Below are 21,814 nucleotides of genomic sequence, written 5' to 3'. Positions count from 1 at the left end.
AGACTCACCTCAGAACTAAAGACACATACAGACTGAAATTGAAAGGATGAAAATAATAATCCACACAAAGAAAGTGGGAAAATAAAAAAGCCAGGGTAGCCATCCTTATCAGGGTAGCAATACTTATATAAGACAAAATAGAAAAAAAAAAAAAGACAAAATAGAGGTTAAAACATACTGTAGCAAGAGACAAAGAAGGGCAGTACATAATGATAAAGGAATCAATCCAACAAGAGCATATAACAATTGTAAATATCTATGCACCCAACACAGAAGCATCTAAATACATAAAGCAGATATTAACAGACATAAAGGGAGAAATTGACAGTAATATAATAATACAGGGAACGTTAACACCCCATTTACATCAATGGATAGATCATCCTGTCAGAAATCAACAAGGGTGCTCACTTCGGCAGTACATATACTAAAATTGGAACGATACAGAGAAGATTAGCATGGCCCGCCCCTGTGCAAGGATGACACACAAATTCATGACGCATTCCATATTAAAAAAAAAAAAAAAAGAGGGGATCCTTGGGTGGCTCAGCGGTTTAGCTTCTGCCTTCAGCCCAGGGCATAATCTTGGAGTCCTGGGATCGGGTCCCACATCGGGCTCCTTGCATGGAGCCTGCTTCTCCCTCTGCCTGCGTCTCTGCCTCTCTCTCTCTCTTTCTCTCATGAATAAATAAATAAAATCTGAAAAGAAAAGAAAAAAAGAAAAGAAAAGAAAAGAAAAGAAAAGAGAAAAGAAATCAACAAGGAAACAGCGGCTTTGAATGGCACATGTTAGATCAGATGGACCCAAAAAATGTATACAGGATATTTTACTAAAAACAGCAGAATACACACATTCTTTTCAAGTGCACACAGAACGTTCTCCAGGATAGATCCATGTAATTCGACAAAACAAGTCTCAATAAATTTAAGAAGATTGAAATTATATCAAGTATTTTTTCTAACCACAATGTATGAAACTAGAAATTAATTACAAGAAAAAAAATCTGGAAAAAACACAAACACATGGAGGCTATACAACATGCTAGTAAACAACAAATAGATCAACCAAGCAATCAAGAAGGAAATAAAAACAATGCATGGAGACAAATGAAAATGAAAAAACAATAGTCTGAGATATTTGAGATGTAGCAAAAGCAGTTCTAAGAGGGAAGTTTATAATGATGCAGGCCTATGTCAAGAAATAAGAAAAATTGCAAATAAACAACCTAACTTTACATCTAGAGAAATTGAAAAAGAAAAAAAAGTACAAGGAAGGAAACACTAAAGATAAGGCAGAAATAAATGAAATAGAGACAAAAAAAAATAGAAAAGATTAATGGAACCAAGAGCTGCTTCTTAGAAAAGATAAGCAAAATTGATAAACCTTTAGCTAGACTCATCAGGAAAAAAAAAAAAAGGACTCAAAATCAGAAATGAGGGAGGGGAAATGACAACAAATAACACAGAAATATAAAGAATTATAAAAAAGTATTATAAAAATTATATGCCAATAAACTAGACTATCTACAAGAAATGGATATAGTCCTAGAACATACAATCTTCCAAAATTGAATCGAGAATAAATAATTTGAATAGACAGATTACTAGCAACAAAACGGAATCAATAATCCAAAAACTTACAACAAACAAAAGCCTAGTAAGACAGCTTCACATATGAATTCTACCAAACATTTAAAGAAGAGTTTAGTACCTATTCTTTTCAAACTATTTCAAAAAATTGAAGAGAAAGGAAAACTTCCAATTCATTCTACAAGTCTAATATTACTCTAATACCAAAGCTAGACAAAGGCACTATAAACAAGCAAACAAACTATGGCCAATAGTTCTTGATGAAGATAGATGCAAACATCCTCAACAAACTACTAGCAAACCACATTCAACAACACATTAAAAAGATCATTCACCACAATCAAGTGAGATTGATTCCAGGGATACAAGGGTGCTTCACTACTTGCAAATCAATCAATGTAATGTATCACATTAACAAGACGGAGGATAAAAAACCATATGATCATCTCAGTATATGGAGAAAAAGTATTTGACAAAACACAATATTCATTCATGATAAACACTCAACAAAGTGAGTATAGAGAGAACATACCTCTACATAATACAGGCTATATACAAGATAACCACAGTTAATATCCTCCATAATGGTGAAAAACAGAATGTTTTTACTCTAAGATAAGGATATCCACTGTTACCACTTTTATTCAATGTAGCATTGGAAGTCCTGGCTATAGTAATCATCACGAAAAAGATATAAAATGCCCACATTACTCAGAGCAATCCATAGATTCAATGTGGTCTATATCAAAATACCAATAGTGTTTTTCACAGAACTAGAACAAATAATACTAAAATCTGTATGAAACCATAAGATGCTGAATAGCTAAAGCAATCTTAAGAAAAAATAACAAAGTTGGAAGCATCACAATTCCATTTTTTTTTTTTTATGATAGTCACACACAGAGAGAGAGAGAGAGAGAGAGAGGCAGAGACACAGGCAGAGGGAGAAGCAGTCTCCATGCACCGGGAGCCCGACGTGGGATTCGATCCCGGGTCTCCAGGATCGCACCCTGGGCCAAAGGCAGGCGCTAAACCGCTGCGCCACCCAGGGATCCCCAAGTCCAAATTTCAAGATACACTTCAAAACTTTAACAAAAACAAAACAAAACAAAACAAAACAAAAATAAAAAAACCCAGATGGTACTTGGCATAAAAATAAGTATGTAGATCAATGAAACAAGATGGAGAGCCCAAAAGTAAACCCACACTTACATTTTCAATTAATCTATGACAAAGAGGCAAAAATACACAGTAAGGAAAAGAGAGTATTTTTAATAAATAGTATTGGGAAAACCAGACAGTTCTATCTAAATGAAGGAAACTGGACCACTATCTTACATCATCCACATAATCAAACTCAAAACGGATTAAGGATCTAAATATGGAACCTGAAACCATAAAACTCCTAAAAGAAAGGATAGGCAGAAATCTCTTGGATATTGGCCTCAGTGATATATTTATGGATATGATTCCTCAGGCAAGGAAAATAAAGGCAAAAATAAACTATTGGGAGTATATCAAAATAAAAGCTTTTGCACAAGAAAGGAAGCAATCAAAGGTAACTAATGAGTGGGAGAGGATATTTGCAAATATATACCTGATAAGAGATTTATATCCAAAATATATAAAGAATTTGTACAACTCAACACCAAAATACCAAAATACAAAATCTAAAAAAATGGGCAGAGGATATGAATAGACATTTTTACAGAGAAAACATACAGATGGCCAACAGATACATGAAAAGGTGCTCAACGTCACTCATCATCAGGGAAATGTATATCCAAACTGCAGTGAGATACTACCTCACACCTGTCAGAATGGCTAATGTCAAAAAGACAAGAAATAATGAGTGTTGGCAAGGAGGTGGGGAAAAGGTAAGTCTTGTTCACTGTCAATGAGATTGTAAATTGGTGCCATCACAGTACAAAACACCAAGGCAGTTTCTCAAAAAAATTAAAAATAGAAATATCATATGATCCAGTAATTCCATTACTGGGTATTTACCCAAAGAAAAGAAAAACATTCATTTGAAAAAAACATATGCACCCCTATGTTTATCGCAATAGTTACAAGAGCCAAGATAGGGAAATAATCTAAATGTCCATTGATAGATGAATAAAGACAATGAATAAAGACATGTGTGTGTTTGTGTGTGTGTATACACATGCACACAATGGAATGCTATTCAGCCATAAAAAAAGAATGAGATTTTGCCATTTGAGACAATATGGATGGACCCAGAAGGTATTATGCCAAGTGAAATAAGTCAGACAGAGAAAGACAAATACCATATGATTTCATTTATATGTGATTCTTAAAAAACAAACACAAAAACATACTCAAATACAGAGAAGCACCTGGTGGTTGCCAGACGGAGGAGGTGGAAGGAGGTAGGCAAAATAGTCAAAAAGGGATTAAGAGGTACAAAGTTTCAGTTATAAGACAAGTTAAGGAGATGAAAAGTACAACATAGAGAATATATATAGTCAATAACATCGTAACATGTTGTTTGATTACAGATGGCAACTACACTTACAGTGGTGAGCAATGTATAGAATTGTCAAATCAGTATGTTGTACACCTGAAACTAATACAACAGGGTGTGTCAGTTGTATCTTAATAATAAAAAATTAAAATCTAACATTTGTAGTAGAATAAAATATTAATTAAAGCAATAATTGACGGTTACTCAAAGAAAAGTTGCACTGTCTACTGTAAATTCTCTCACAGGAACGAGATCAATGTGCATACTCCATAAATTTGAAGAGTTTAAAAATATGTCTAAATATGCGGCATCGGGTACCCAGTAAGTGATCAATGACTATTCTGAATTCCTGAAATATGTCTTCTACCTTGTGGTTACATGTATATGTTTGTGGGATTGCCCTATGTTGGCAACAGCAGCTCCTCACCTAAGGACAACTTTAATTCGCCAAAGAACAATGGTATAGGGACGCCTGGGTGGCTCAGTGGTTGAGCGTCTTCCTTTGGCTCAGATCATGATCCCGGGATCCAGGATTGAGTCCCACATTGGGCTCCTTGCAGGGAGCCTGCTTCTCCCCCTACCCCTCTCTCTGTCTCTTTTTTTTTTTTTCTTTTTAAGTTTTTATTTATTTATGATAGTCACACAGAGAGAGAAAGAGAGGCAGAGACATAGGTAGAGGGAGAAGCAGGCTCCATGCACCGGGAGCCCGACGTGGGATTCGATCCCGGGTCTCCAGGATCGCGCCCTGGGCCAAAGGCAGGCGCCAAACCGCTGCGCCACCCAGGGATCCCCTCTTTTGAATAAATAAATAAAATATAAAAAAAAACAATGTTATAGGTATTCAAGTTTTTAATAACTCCCTTGAAGTTTAAATATCTTTCTAAATGTTCCAAAACTATACTCATATGCTCTACTAACATATAAAGTTAAACAATATCATTACCTCATGGCCCAACAGTCCTGATCATCATTAACATCTACCATTGACTATCCTGTGGATGTAGTAGTAAAATATTTACTACTGAATCAAAATCATGCTGAAAACTGGGCTACCTTGCATCTACTTTCCTATCTGTTTTTTAATCATAAACTTGGGCAAATTGCACAAAATAGGCTTATTGGGATGCTCTAGTTAACCCAAATTTTTCTTTGCAAGGTGTGGTTTTCAGGGAATCATCAATACTAAACAATCAATAGAGACTGAACTGGAACATGCCTCACTAACCTAACCACAAATTTGAGTTGTTTAACTGGGCTGAGCTTGTCTTCATTGTAGATGGTATGATAAAACACTGGCTTTCATTTGTTTCTTGTTTCTTAAAAGAAGACATTTCAAAATTGTGAGTATGGGTGTTCATCTAGCAAAAATGCTTTTTTTAAGATTTATATGTTTTATTTGAGAGAGAGAGCATGGTGGGGAGGAGCAGAGAGCTGGGGAGAATCTCAACTAGACTCCCCACTGAGTGTAGAGCACAACACAGGGCTCCATCTCATGACCTACCCTGAGACTGTGACCTGTGTTGAAATCAAGAGTCAGACATTTAAGTGACTAAGCCACCCAGGCACCCCAGAAGAGGATGCCATTCTGAGCCAAGAGTCAGTTGGTATAAGAAACCACAACATCCAGCACTAGGAAAACAATGATTCTGTCCTGAGGAAAGCAAGAATGATGAAGTTGAGAATTCCCTCAAAACTATTCTTGATATAATTTTGCTTTCCTTTGATACATTTATCCATTCCTAGTTGTGCGGTACTCTGGATAAGTATTTTTGTAGGGCCTCTGTCTGTATAAACAATCAGATTTAAGATATGTTACTAAATGTATGGGTCCATATGAAGTAGAAATGAAGACTTAGAAGACTTGGTAGAGTAGAGAAGAAATAGAGAATATCTGTTTATTGTCCAATCAATATATATGAAGACTCTTCTTAGTTTCAAGACACCATCTCTTCCTCTGTAGATTCAGAAACAATCTCTTCATGTTATTTATTATCTAATATGTCATTTTCTAAATAATTTCATACCTCACACTATATGAAAAAGGTGGTAATGCCATTATTATTCATAAAGCTATAGCTCTTCAGGGTGCATTTGTATTGAAACAAGATAGATCTTTCTGTTACTGCAATTCCCTAACACCATTTATTTAGTTATATCATTACTCATGATTCTGAATCACCCAATGACTTCAATGGACTATCAGAGGTTATAACTGCACTTCATTGATGATGACCACACATAAATGCAAGCCTTACCCAGAGTAGGCAGCAAAGTATGAGTTATCATTCATTTTCTGTCATTTTAATCTTATCGGACAGAATTTTGTAGTTTAAACATAAGTAAGACATCTTCCAAATATGTCTTCCCTCAAAATCTTGAACTAAAATCATTTCATTCCTAGAATATAATACTTTCCAATGTTGACCATACGCCGGCCTTCCACATTGGAAGGGAGGATTGGTTAAAGCTGCTGAGCTGAGGAAGAAGAATGGCCCTTTTCAAAGAAGGAATGTCCATCCCATTTCCAACAAGGCTTAATTAAGACTAACCCAGGAAAGTATGTCATCGAATCAATCATAGGCAAGAGAGAACTTTGATTGGAAGGGTTGATTAGCAGTGAGAAACAACATTTTGGGAAACCCTCGGAGGAGACAGGCACAGCCAGTCCCGAAATCTGCCAGATGTGCAGTGCAAAGCCTGTGGCAGGAATAGAGTAACTGTCCCAGGTCACCACAAAGTAAAGGCTGTCTACTGCCACCCTGCCACCATCTGGTGCTTGTAGATCAGAGGAGATACATGCTCTGAACCCAGAGGGGTGAGAACTGACTGTGGGGCCCACAGATACAGCTCAAGTCTAAGGGTCACAGGTGGACTATCAGTAACCTAGATCCCTGAACTCATCCTGTGTCCAAACTGAGGAAGATTCACCTAAAATCAATAGATCATCACTGATTCATTGCTCAGTCTCATGTGATCCCATGAAAGAAATACTGTGATCTGAACTCACGGTGCCTGGCCTGGATGGCACTCCTAGCCTCTAAGAATGATCTTAAAAAATTTGGTGGAAGGCATTTTAATGTGCAGAGCTGCTTAAGACACAGGCCAGAAGCAGGGGCTCCTACTTGCTGATATTTTATTTTCCTCCAGTTTTTAAAAAGCCCTTTGATAGAGGCTAGGTCTTCCTATAGCATGTCCCTTTCCGTATCACTAGTAACTATATTTTCAAATATATTGCCAGAGAGTAATAGCTACCCGATAATATTAGAATAGCCTTGCAGGAAAGAATAATGTCTTACATTTCCACTCTGCTCTGTAAAACCTGGCCCAAGGCTAGTCACATAAAAGCAACAAATACTTCTCGGTTCCTAACAGCTATTTACCAAATAGGCCAAATATAGTTAACAGGTAAACTGTAGAACTGCTAAACAAGAGAAGTCAGTCAAGAGTCCTTGATACTCTAAAAGTAATTGTTACTGGAAAATAAATTCATAGTCAGAGCAGTCATTCTTCATCATAAAGATTTCAGCCTAAGGAAAATAGGGCTGTACCCTAATCCTCTGGCTGAAGTCAAAGTGTTGGATGGATATTGCATTTCCTAAAATTATTCACCAAATTAAGTCCTCGATATTATTTCTCTTCCCTTTCTCTATCTTCAGTATTGAGAGCATGCATATCATCTTCCTTTTTTGCTAAAACAGGTTCAATATTTCACTTTACAATCAATCTGATAATGACCTTTCTCTATGACTAACCCTACTCCACAGTGATCTGTGATTTAGGGTTGAAGTATCATTTTGTATATATGATCTATACCACATTGATTCACACCAGATGTGTAGGAATGTGCAAGAGCATTATGTATACATATGTATATTGCATATTTTTAGGTACATACATACATATATATACAGGTATGTCCCATTCCCTCAAGAAAATTATATGCTTTATGCTAAAGAGCATATTTCTTATAAAGCATATAGCACTTTCCCAGAAAGAGTAGGAACTGAGAAGTTTCCTACATTTGATTAAAGTTTGATCCCATCATGCTATATCTGGCCTTTGAAATCTTTTGAGAACCTTGAGGCTCATTAAAATATAAATGAGATCTAAGAATGATAGGAATCAATAATTATCAATATCACATTTAAGCAAATCTGTGGTAATAGATGAAGTGAGGAATTAAACTAGTGTACATTTTCCAGGTCCAGGTGATATATGTACAGGTCTCAGTTGATATATTTTCTTCCCAATAATTCTTCTCCCCCACGACCAAGATCATCACTGATCATCACCACTATCTACCACTACTACAAACAACACAATCGAACATGCTAGGTTATTAAGTCTTTGGGAACTGAAGCCAAATATTAATCATATTTCTATCCTTGAGCAAAGCACATAGTAGAGCTCAATAAATATTAATTGGGGAATAAATGAAAATCTACGTTGTTTTGCCTTCTTAAACTGATCTGGCCATATCTGAGTCAACACATAAAAGCTAACCATGTAATTTCCATCTTTCCAGAAATTTTATAAGAAGTTGTAAGGCCTTAATCATTACCTTGCCAAAGTTGTGAACATTGTACAGGAAATCCCTTCCATGGTTATGAGGCTATAGAGCTCATTTTACTCATTCTTCTCAAGGGAAACTTAGCAGGAGGATATAGGTGGCTTTTCTTTTCAATCATTGCTGTGAGAAAAAAAATACAATTATGTATCACCTTCACTTATGAAAATATTATACTAAGCCAAAACAGGAACAAATGACCTTCTTGAATAGAGAAAAAAAAGAGAGATGAATATGAATATACTGGAAAATGTATAGGTGAAAAGAAAAAATAAAGTGAACATGTAAAATTTAGTTTGTGGTAAAACATTAAGTCATCACAAAAAATTCTCAGGATTATCAGTAATAAGTAGTTAGAAAATGGGTACAGGGTAGTTCAGAGAGTGAGACTCTCATATGCTTTTTTAAAATTTAGAACACCTTTTAAAATGTGGTAGTGTCTTTCTTTGTATTTAAGCTATATAAACACACAGAATAGAGAATACTGTGGCTTACAAGGCATGTTCTGATTATACAAAAATAAAGAGGCATTGAAATAAAAAGGCACTTCTCATCCATATTTCCAGTTCAAAACAAAATAATCTTCCATAGCCTCACCATCAGGTGAATTCTGGAAAATAATTATTTTGCACGCTCAGTTCTCGTTCTCGATTCCAACGCAGGAGGCTACTACAGGTTTTAGAGGAGAAAAGAGCCAAGATACATAAACTTTATTGTTATTGTGGCCCATTTGATGAGATACTGTCCCAAATGAATGGACATTGGCCATTCAGAGGAAAACAAAAGCCTGTTTATCAGCTGGTTAATTGCTCTCAAATATGAAATAAGATTCCCAGCAGTAAAGCTCCCTGACTCTTCTATCCCTCACCTGAATTATAAACTATCTGAGAACAGAACCATTTCCAGCATTCAAGTGTTTATCATAATGAAGCACATCTGCCACAGATGACTGCTGACCTTTCAACTTTGGTCAGCATTTGGCAGCTGACACAGTCCTGTGGGTTTCCTGGCACTCTCATCTTCCCTTTACTTGGTATCTTAACTTAACTCTAAAATGAGAAAGTAACCAAGTAGAGCCAGAACACTGAAAATATTACATAAAATGAGTCTCATGAATGCATTTACTTGCCATCAGAATTTCTGGACTTGGGGAGGACTGGGTTTTTTGTTGTTGTTAACTCATTTTATTACTTCATTTACCCAACTTTTTTAAGATCTATTTATTTATTCATGAGAGACACAGAGAGAGAGAGAGAGAGAAAGAGGCAGGAACATAAGCAGAGGGAGAAGCAGGCTCCCCACAGGGGGTCCAGTGTGGGACTCGATCCCAGATCCTGGGATCACACCCTGAGCCGAAGGCAGACACTCAACCGCCGAGCCACCAGGCATCTCTTTATTTCCCCAACTTAACAGTTGGATAGATTATTCATTGTATGATTGTTTAAAAATTGTTACTAATACTTTAACCTGTTTGATATCCACTAGATCATCCAAAAATTACCAAAGAATCTTTCCTCACCAATGGAAAGAGATTTGTCTTTTCTCTGGAGTTTTTGGACAAGCTGGATAATCCTTTAAGGGCAAATTTTAAAAAGGCAAATGTAGGACACCCTGCCTCTTGCATGAGTGGAGAAACCTTAACTCTGATAATAAACCACTATTAAATATAATTACAATTTACTATATACTTTTAGTAGATACTGCACTAACAGCATTATTATATAAATTCTCTGTTAACATGTGGGCTTCTCCAGCTTTTGCACAACCTCAGTGCACCTGGAACACAGGCCTTACAGGTAGCTTTCTGGATAGGTCTGCTTACCTGGCTTTGACTTGTTCGGGCAACGTAATAATATCTGTATTTATACATACATGTAACCCAGCTACACAATTTTAACAAATATTGATATCATCTCTTCCTCCATCCCTTTTGTCCCTTCCTACCAGTAAATATCTGGCCATCTATTGCCCCAGGCTTTTGTAGCCCTTTGAACAGATGAAGCAGTATAAAGGCTATTTCCTATGCTTTGGAAACTAACCAGGGAATCAGAGTTTAGTAAAGAGATGGCTGCTCCACATTCATGCTCCTTCCTAGTGACCCCTCTTCTTCCTTTCTGGAAACCCCTTTCCCTTTGTGTGTGTGTGTGTGTGTGTGTGTGTGTGTGTGTGTGTGTGTGTGAATTCCATGCCACTCCCTGCTCCTTTTTTTCTAGAAAGGTGCGAAGGCCAGATCATTCTTTTTTTTTCTGGAACACTAGTAGAGCAGGAGGTTCTGTCTATAACCTAAAATCTGTCAATTGGCTGTTCACTGCTAAGACATTGGGAAGGATTCGTGTGACTCCAGAAAAACTGTCCCTGTGATTATATTCTGACCGCGATTTCAGCTATTGGAAAACTGCTGTGGTCACTACGTTGTAAATCCTATCCTTCCTGAATTCTCTTGGATCATGGTCTGAATGAAGCCTGGTCTACTAGCTTCCTGTTAATGGTATGAGCCTCATCACCCTGATATTCTTCCAATTAGCTCCCTTCCACTTTTGTTAACCAGGGTTGGTATCTGGTACTTATGAGGAAGAACCATTGCTGATATATAAAACGTGTGACTGTGAGAGGCAGTTTATAAGCAAGATAAGATGTGTGACATTGGGACTGGCATGGACAAAAATCCCAATGCGTCTTAAGAAAGGAAAAGTGGTGGCATCAGCTAACCAGGAACAGATAATAGACATAGTGACACCAGGTGTTCAGGAGAAGTGGTAGGACAGATGACAACCTGTAGGCAGGGAAAAGGGGCAAAATGTACTCAGGGGATGATGAATAGATTGACTTCATTGAAAGGGATTGCTCAGGGTACTCTTGCGACCACAAATATTTGTTTAGTATTTTCTACTATTGGGCGTTGCTGGAATACAGAGTTGTTAAGGTCAAGTACCTGCTCCCGAGGAGCACAAGAGCCAATCATCTCTTCAAGTAGAGAAGGATGCTCTTGGAGTGGGCTAATAAGAGATTTTTGACTACTGTTCTCTGAGGAAATAGTGACTTCTCTGAAGTAGATTTTTAATGCTACCAAAGCATTATTTACAGGTAGAAAGGGGAAATACATGCTAGATTTAAATAAATGCATTTAAAACTGTAATGAGCAGACGTTTGAAACCTTCAAGGGTAGCACTCCACGAAAATTGTGAGAATTTCTAGCTTCAATTGGTTTTCACTTTAACACTTGAAGTAAGTGTAAAAGCATTCATAAAAAAGATATATAACCTATATGTGAAGAAAAGTTTAATTTTACGATTGTGATAGCTTTATATGATTTTCTGAAAAATCCTTACTCATACCTCTGCTTCTGACAGATGTTAGCTAGTTTTTATTATTATTTTTTCCCCTTTAGGGCATAGGTAAAGCAAAAGCGACTTCTGTGGACCATCTTATTGTGAAAACAGTTTGTATCTTTCTTCTATATCTTGCTCTACTATGCATATTTAAAATTCTGTTAAGTGTAAAGAGCAACTTCCTACTTGGTAACCAAACTGAACCTTCCCACTGGAGGAACATAGTGGCAAACAGCCATATGTACCATAGTGGAACAGCTTCCCTATCTGACACAGTTGAGGAGATACACATTTTAAGCATCTCATCAAATGTGAAGTATGGACTACACACACAGACTACCTGTGCATAATCTCCGGGGCTGCAGAATAACTGCTCTATTTCACCCTAACTTGGGTGAAACAATTGTTTCACTGTTGGAATTAAGCAATGATGGCCATCTGGGTATTTATTTATTTAATCAATCTTTTGCAGTTCACATTTAGGTTGATTCTAGTTTAATCACCTGGATTATCTGATCATTTATTTTGGATAAATCCCAAGCAGTAGAATCGTTAGTATATATACATTTTCAAGGTTTTTGACCTGTAGGGCATTTAATTTTTTTCCTTCAGAGGAATTATACCAATTTGTCCTCAAATAGCACTGTGTATGTGTGAGTCACTGCTACACTGTCTTTTGAACTTCACTCCTGGAGCCCAGGTGGAAGAAGAACATGGTTGGGTCATTCCAGTTGTTGCATGAGTGTCTAATCTGAGTTTCCATCCTCAGACAGAAAAGTAGTAAAGATTAAATTGTTAGGTTTTCAAAATCTTCTTTCTCTATTTCTCAATATTTGTTATATTAAGATTAAACATCTCCTTCACAAATTTTAAATAGTATAAATAGAAAATAACAAGCTTTACTAAAATATCATCCCAGAATTTTACTTCCCCATATGAGGTTCTCCATTCAGGATCTACCAATTTAACTATCTATCATCTATCTATCTATTGGCGCAAAGGGAAATTCAGGGTTTGGATATTTTCCACCTATACTCATCCTCACATCTGTACCTGTTCATTTTATTCCTTTTCCAGCAAGCCCTTCCTCCTCTCCCAGACCTAATCTAAACCTCCTTTCCTTCAATCTAGAGTACAAGTCCCATCTCTGCCATGCCACGTCCTTGGCTACCTGGATCTCAGTAATTATTTGCTCAACTCCTCAGCCCTGACACTGCATCATTATAACCTATAGGATGAACATTAGCTAAAATACAGTGAGTAATGCACTGGGGCTGAAAAGATTTCAGAAGGAAAGCATTTATCATCTACTATTTAAGAATGACTGTCAGCTGGGTATTTTATCACTTGAACACCTTGCTCTTTGTCATGAGAGAAAGAAGTTAACAGTTTTCATAAGAATAAATAGCTCGGGAAATAATCATCATATTCATAAACTATATGAGCCTTTCTATTATTTCATGATGATGGTGATCTACACAGGTTTTTATATTTTTAAGACCCTGGGTTTTTCCTTGAACTCTTACCAGGAATTGTCAAGATATGGCTGACCCATAGGTCATTATTTTTCAAAATAATTGGAATTCCTCAACTGTATAGTGAGTATCTTATTAAATATAAATGAAATGAAGAATTAAATATCTTCATTTTGAAAAGGCTCTAGTATGAAGTACTTGCTATTCATAACATAATTCTTCCTACTTTCTGACTATCATTAAGAAAAACTTTTCACACAGCTACTGAATAGTAATCTTTAATTTTGGGTCATTTGAGCTCTCCCCCATCAAAAAATTAAAAAAAAAAAATAAAGAGATTCATTCTTTTAACATGCGCATATTTAATTTCACTTGTTAAAAGTTAAAAGTTGGCCTTCTGTTTCCTCTCACATTAAGTCTTTGTCTCATTTGGTGTCATATATAACTTCCATGCCCAGGGATTTCCTAATAACCAAAAGCAATATTAGACTGATCTTGTATTTTAAAATAATTTTATCTATGACTTTCAAGTTTAATAGCAATAAACCTGGAAGATTTTTAAAACCATTGTTTACTTAGTTTCTTTCACAAAGACCATTATAAAAGGCAGTAGAAATACAATTATTACAAATAAAGATTATACAAAAACACTTTCAGGTGTTGGATGTAATCATTTCTGTTTGGCCTTCTGAAATAAATGCATAAATGTTGCGGTTTAAGTTGTACCCACCATAGGTAAAAAATAAAAACAGAATGCAACAATTTTGTCCACCTATTTGTGCAAACATACTTCATATGTGACCGAGGAAAATTCTCATATGATCAGTTCATTAAATATTCCAAACATAGATTTCTTGAAGACTGAGTTGAAGTCCGTGTCTGACGAATGTTTTCCATCAAGTACTCTGCGTTTCCAAACTTAAAAGTAAAACAAATAATTTTTTCTATTTCCTTGTGAAATACACAGCATCCTTTCATATTCATTCTTTTAAGATTTTTTTTCCCTCATAGCAAGCAAAAGAAAAAAGATACAACCAGGAAATTAACTTTCTCCCATTTTTCTTGTTTTCTTTTGCTTGTGCTCTCTCCCTTCCCTCTTGGTTTCCCTGAAAGATTTGGAATGTATAGTAACACCTGCTGGGGTGGTAACAGCAGTTGATCTCGGCCTTAGTGGTGCCCTGTGCGCACTTAGAGTGGCACAGGTCACTGTCTCCATACTCCTTCCGTTCATCACATGGTCACGCCTGGCATCAGGAGGTTGGTCACTGTGAAACATCTTCATGCCCACCGTGGCAAGACCTACAAACTTGGGGCTCTAGGCAGTTGTGTCTCTTCCCAAGCCCAGTGGAACTGAGAATAGAATCTTTGTCCTTCCACTACAGATGGTCAACAGCCTGGAGTGTGCCAGTAATCTGAGAAGAGGCCAGACTTATTTTAATTACAAATTACTCCGTCACTTCACGTTTGTTATCCCTCTGTACCTGTAGTTCATGCACCGGACAACTTAATACACATTATTTAAATAATCATCAAACCCTTCCCCGTTTCAGCACTTTCCACCTTTCTCTAGAAAGCCTACCCGTTTGTAGGGATTTATAACCATAAGTGCCTGAAGTCAAGTTTCAGTTCTAGGAAATGTGGGGTAGATGCGACTTTAAAACAAACTGATCAGACATTGGAACAACAAAGACAGGAGGATTAAGGCAGTCTCTGAAGATGAAAGTGTAAAGAGATCTTGGGGGAAAATTGCTTGAGAGGAGCCTTTTAAAAATCAAACAGAAAAACTCTCATCAGTGGTCTCTCTCTTTTTTTTTTTAATGTTAGCAACATGTGCAAGGATTTTTATTTATCAAGTCAGTCTTTAAATAAATTGTTTAAAAAGAAGTGAAAAGCAGGTTCGTAACCCTTCAGCAGTTTCCCCAAAGTTATTTAGCATTATTGTCACTAAAAAAACACTTCATAATTTCAGAACATTTTCCAGCAAAAATACATGGAACTGAAGGGAAACCCATGTGCCCATGTGGAAATACTTAGCTGCTTCTCCTATATTGAACTATGTGCATTCACAGGGAACACATGACATATTGCCTTGTTATGTATACACTTTTTTGTTTAACAATGCCAAAAAGTGATAACTTGGAGACAGAATTATGCTGACAGTCACCTGTCATTCATTGTCCTTTATTCTGACAACCTCAGGCATTCAGGCATGGATTTATGGGTTTTCCCCCCTTTTGCTTTATTTTTAAAGGGGTTGGGGGATGGGGGAAAATATCAGAGGATTCAGTCCTGAATAGACTTTTGTTTTGCTCTTTCTTTTACCTCTTGACTGTGTCAAATGCACTGTGTCTCTCATGCAGTTTCTCTCTTTAGAGAGCCTCGGCTGGGCCAGCTAGTTAGTATTCAGAGACAAGGCAAAGAGGATAAAATTCTTCTCTCTGCTTGCTGAGACCGCAAATAAGCAATTAGACTAAAAGCAATGTATTGGAGAAAGAAGGCCATCGCAGACATCATTGTTGACTGGAACCTGCCAATATAACTTTAAAATCGTAAAAACTTCCTAGCACGGAGAAATAGTCACTTAGAGGCACATAAGTTGGTTAAGACACTAAGTCGGTATTTGCTACAGACATTTCTGCTGTGTAATGTACTCTGTGAACTGTAAGATTTTCCATTTAATCTTGTTTACTTATTGTAATGAGAAACAAATGGGTGAAATTAGCAATGGTGATAGAAAATTCAACCTTTTATTGTATTGCATGTTATGAAAACATTTTCTAGATTGGCATGTTGCTCCCATTTTCATTTGAGCTCACTTTAAAGGACTGTAATGGAGGTCTGAAGGTTACAAACTGTTTTATGTCTGACCAAGCAATATCATATATCTCTGCTGAAGAGTTATATGAGACATTTAAAACAATATATGCCAGCCTTTTGCTAGGTATCAATGATTGCACGTGAGGTCATTCTTAAGGCTATTCTTCTTCCCTTGAATATCGAGATTGCATCCTGAGGTTCTAGTAGTGGATGCATTTCCTATGCAAATGCTCAAATGCAGCTACTCATTACATTAGGATCACCTGATTCCATATTGTGATAGACCAATCTCCAGTGAGCCTTCAAGATTGTCCCAAGTGATGGGAGGTAGCAAGTAGACCTTCCTGATTTGGTGTATTGAACCCATCCCTTTTCCTTTTTCCACCCCCATCTTGCCAAAAAACATTTCCCAAAAGTTGAGAAATGCTAGCCTGATGAATTTATTTTTACATTTTCTAAGCCAGGAAAAAGAAAGGAATCTGGATTATTGACATTCTTTACCGGAACTACAGTAGACTAGAGTTAGCAGAAAAAACTGCTAATCATCACAGTTTTCGTGTTGGAAGCAATTTGCCTATAATTAGTAAGTTGATAAATACCAACAAAATGGGTGCTAAAACGAACAACTCTTGTGCTGAGAGACATTTGACTCTACATTACACTTTGCATTTTTATATATGCAGCATTACATTTTGTTACAAAGAGCGACAACTTTAGTGGCAGCTGAAGCACTCTCATCTGTCTTCTGAAGGAAAGCAGACATACATCTTAATATAACAACTTCTTTTATAAAACATATCTTTTTTTTTTGAGGAGTAAGCAAGGCAAGGATAAGGAAAGAAGTGCGTATTTTATTTATTTTATATAAAATCGTAGCAAAAGATGGAAGACTTATTTTGCTAGATAATGAAATGCCATAGCACATAAGATTAAAGATTAAAGATTAGAGTCCCCACCCAGGGACTCGGGGTATATTCTTCATTGGTAATACCAAATTCACACTTGTTTGTAGATATTTCTTTTCTGCATTTCGTGTGAAATGATTGTGGTAGGAAATGTTCCAACTCCATTTAGAATCCAGCTCATGACCATTCTTGTTCGATTCAAACAAGGAAATGTGCGTGGTATACCCATACGTGACACAAATGTTTAATCCCAACAAACAAGACATGGTATACTGTAATCTTCAAAACCAAATATGTTTGCATGTCTGAAATGTTTTAAGAGAGCACTAGCTTTTGCGAGGGTCTAAATCACAACAGCTATGCTATACATAATAAATAAAAGAATATGATAGCCTTATCAGTGATATGCTGAAATTCTGACTCTCATTGTTATCAGAAAACATAATATCACAATAAGTTTGATCTATATTATCTGACAGAACAGAAGAGATTATCCTAAAAGAATTGTGAGGGTGTAAATAAAAAAAAAAAATCTTTATCTGAATGTGATTGAGAAAACACTACATCTTTCTAGTGCTTTTTAGAAGTCTGCTGTTTACATCTGTGATATAATTTTAGGAGCATCGTTATCTACAGCCACTTCCTAGGTAACTTGATTAGCACATGTGTCCTTAGCCTAACAGACCATGTGGTAAACAGATTGATCGCTCATTTTCAAGCATCTTTTAATCTAACCCTTAAACTATATTCCTGTACTTTAATACATTCGACTAAGTTTGCTTTCCCTTTCCTTTTAAACAGCACACCTTTGGTATTCCTACATACCGAACAGAGACAGGAAGAGATGACCCCTGGCAAAACAAATGCATGTTTTCCTTCCCCTTTTCAGAACATTCTCTAGTGGGTGGTAAAATATTTAAGCCATTTCAAAGTCATGTAAACTATCCCAAATATGTCAGGGGAAGAAGCAGAGGCTGCAATTCATTATTTTTCTGCAAGGAGTCAACATGAAAGAGAACATTTTAAAGGGCCAAATAGCTTTGTTTTACTTTACAGTTCATATCAGTAATTTCATACCATGAGCATTTTGCTTATTTGAGATACAGCATGTCTTTGATCAGTAACAGATTGATCATCATGGAATAAAAAAGCCGAGATTTTGAGGAGGTATATATTGTGGTTATCTGTAGAGCACATGTACCATCTAATTTATTATTATTATTGATAGTATTATTACTTTTATTATCATTATTGTTTTCCTTCATAACCAATGTAGTTGAAGCCCGGGCTTCAACTCATTGGGCCTATCTGGTTTTAATGATGGCTTATTATAAGATGAGATCAAGATTCATTTTGTTAATGTAAATTGGTTCATGGTGTGCTATTTGACAAAAAAAAAAAAAAAAACCACAAATAAATGTTTTCACATCGAAATGTAATCTTATGACTCCTTTTTCAAAGCCTTTCTCTTACCTATTTTCCAAGATCAAGAACAAGCTATTTAAAGAGAGTCTGAAAAAATAATAATAAATAATAAATAAATAAATAAATAAAGAGAGTCTGAGATTAAAGAGTGAAGCTATGCAACTTGGATCTGGTCCATTTTGCTGCCATTTTTATCACCAATATTATTTCATTTATTATCGGTCCTCTTCTCTCTATAGAAGACTCCGTTTAAGAGATGGTGGTATTTTGCGCATTGGCATTTAACCGAACTGGGCAGAATATGTATTCCTTTGTGAAACAAAGTTACAGATAGCGAGCTGCAAGTGTCTGTCTTTGTGCTTGGTTTAGTCCCAACCTTTTTTTGCCATTCAAAAACAATGCTGACACATGCATGAAATGCCAAATAGCATTAGTGTAATAAAGGAGTTAAACCAAACCCAAAGCACGGTCATATATTAAATTGTTTTTAAAAATACTGACCTAAGCACCTCTATGAGATGTTATTAGTAAAATTTGAAGAAGAAGAAAAAAGACATTTGGAAGTGAGATGTGCTCTCCTTTGTAGCCTGTATAATTGCTGATTTGCCATCATGTTTGCTTGCGATGCCTTTGTCAGATATTATTTCATGTCTCTTTGTCAAAGGAGAGGTTTTGAAGCCTTTTTTTCTGCATCTGGGCAGCTGCTGTTCAGGGCTCAGACCAAGCCTCCCAGGGCTACAGCAATGTGTCCAAAAAGCTTTTGGTAAAAAAATCTTTTAAGCAGGCCCTCATTTCCACTCACCAGGTCAACGCATATGTTTTACCAAAAGAAAAATTCTAACATTTCAACATCGACTTCAAACACCATAAGTGGAACTTAGTGATGATTTTTCATTAAGACTTCGTGTTGAATAACTCTTGCTCACCCCCATACCGAGGGAAATCTAAGGCAACTGTTATGTCACCTTCCCTGGTAAGTGGTGATTGTCGAGAATTTGATGATTTATCAGGCTTTTCTAACAATGGTTGGCATTTCTAAGTAGATACCTCCCAACACATAGTAAGTCCATACAGAGTCAGAGGGAGTAGAAAGAAGTTTATTTTTCCACCCATTTACTTCTTCCTGGGGTGTTAAGCAAAGAGGCTATGGTAAAGCTTTTCATATCAGCAAGCAAAAACGGGAAAAGAAATAACTGTGGAACATACAATAATAGGACTGTTTTCTGCACAAATCCAGCTACGAGGAGAACTATTCAATTAGGCCTCACGGTTACTTTTAATGAGGGTTGTTGTGGAATAAGTGGAAGCATCTGTTACCCATGAACCACCGCAGTGGCTACACAAGAAAACACAGTTCTCTCTTCTATTGATTGGGACTGGTCTTCACGGAACATTCTTATTAGTATGCTTAGAACAACCATGCAAATCTCTAAACCAAATTAATTATTCTTGGCATTCCCCAGAGATAATCCCACAGTCATTTTTTACCAAAGTCAGGGAGCAAGGGAACCCTTTTTCTGTACATATTTTACTATGGTTAGCGATGCCTAATCGTCCTACTGTATGTTGCCCGATTTTACCAGCTACAGTCTGAATTCATTCCCATCCTCTCCTTAAAAGTTTGAAACCCCCTAGTGACAGGAATATTAATGTGCCAACACTGTCATATCTATTTCAGCTCATACATATGCAATGTCTTTGTTTTCAAAGATTTATGTCAGACTTTGCTGAAGTGAGGTATCCTACCATTTTAGATAATAGCATGCCAAAGTGATGTTATCAGCCACATTCAGCACTCACTCAAGCAAACGGGAGGAGCATCCATTCCTTCATGGCTTAAACTCATAGAAACTGTTATTTATCCTTATTTGATGAGAAAATCTTTCAGGGGGAAACGGTGTATTTTTAGGCGAAGATTATGGCCATCCTGTGGATTATCTTTTAATTAAGAATGGATGATTTGTGCCCACTCTGCTGTAGCAAACGTCTTGCTGCTAATGAAGTTTAAAAAGACTTACTTTATTTAATTACAGCTAATCACCAGGGTAAAATGTGGAATTTTCTTTGATCCTACATGTATTGTGGTAATCCCTTTGGCAGATAGCATCTCCTCAAAATATTTTGAGTTTTTTTTGGCGGTCACATCTTAGCAGAAGGTGGAACCACCTTACGCTGAAGGATTTCTTTCACTCCCTCTGTAGTTGCCTACCCTGGCATAAAAATTACATGAAATTTTCTTACAAGTCAAGATGCTCCTTTAGACAGAGAGCGTTGAAGCCTCCCAGTGTTTGAATCTTTTACTTTGTCTAATATCCAGAATAGGGTTCTTTTCTCTTGCTCGATGATTTAATTCAACCAACATTATTGGGCAATGTGAACGTGCCCGGCACTGTGCCGAGCAATGGGACTAGAAACATAAAGAGAACACAGACCCACAATAAACCAACCTCTACAGATGAACTGTGCTCACTTTCTACTGCATGCATTCCATGTGGACATAAATATGCAAATGTGCTTTCAACCCAGCGGTTGCTCTGTCTTTGGTTTAAAACCAGGAATTGCTTCGCCTTCAGTTTGGTTTGTTTCTAATCATCAGAATTTGCTCACTTGAGCCTTCTAAGAAAAAGCAGGGCTCTACTTTTTAGTTTGTCCTTCAATCTCTTCCCTTTGGAATCAAGTACAATATGTTAACCCCCTTCATTCCTTCCTGAATCCCAAAGAAAATTATTTGTAAGAATACATATCAAGCCAGTTCTAATTCTAGGTGATGTCTGTCTCTGACTTTTCATCTTTATAAACACCAACCTTAATCACATCCGCTAAAGGGAAAAGGCAAACCTTGGATATGCTTCCTTTATTTACTCTTCTGATTATAAATTATTTTTTGGAAGTGTGAACCCATCCCCAAAACTAATTAGCATGGTTTACGTTTTTAATCTCAAAGACATTGTCCTGCTTTTCCAAAAAAAAATTACCTTCTTCTCCTTTTTCTGTTTTTATTCTGTAATCTTCTGTCCTTTTGATGCAGACAATGTAGGCTTGTTTGGCATAAAGGCCCCGAAGGGCAAGGTTGGCTCCCTGAGGAAGAGAAGAAAAACTGTCTGTCAGTGGGCGGCAGAAGAGGGGACCAGCCTGACCTACTCCACCCCAACCGCCCACACTCACTCAGAGATGGGGTCACAACAGCATCTGAACAGAGTAGATGGGCTGGTTTTTTT

The 21,814-nt window shown here is 36.7% G+C and overlaps 1 long non-coding RNA gene and 1 other non-coding gene across 5 annotated transcripts in view; one reads left to right on the top strand and one right to left on the bottom strand.

Moving 5' to 3' along the window:
* The window catches only part of LOC102151391, a 298,291-nt gene that overhangs the window by 27,416 nt on the left and 249,061 nt on the right, over positions 1-21,814 (bottom strand). For all 4 annotated transcript variants that reach the window (XR_005356690.1, XR_005356691.1, XR_005356688.1 and 1 more), the window contains 2 exons: positions 21,572-21,674; positions 8,640-8,768 (listed from right to left, as the gene is read on the bottom strand). This is a non-coding gene — a long non-coding RNA (uncharacterized LOC102151391). The remainder of the gene's footprint in view (positions 1-8,639; positions 8,769-21,571; positions 21,675-21,814) is intronic.
* LOC119871397 lies at positions 404-514 on the top strand. The gene has a single exon (XR_005357494.1). It is a non-coding gene; the product is annotated as a U6 spliceosomal RNA (small nuclear RNA).

The sequence above is a fragment of the Canis lupus genome, chromosome 3 (assembly GCF_011100685.1).
Source record: "Canis lupus familiaris isolate Mischka breed German Shepherd chromosome 3, alternate assembly UU_Cfam_GSD_1.0, whole genome shotgun sequence".
Classification (NCBI taxonomy): Eukaryota; Metazoa; Chordata; class Mammalia; order Carnivora; family Canidae; genus Canis; species Canis lupus.
This window is presented reverse-complemented; position numbering and strand designations above follow the sequence as displayed.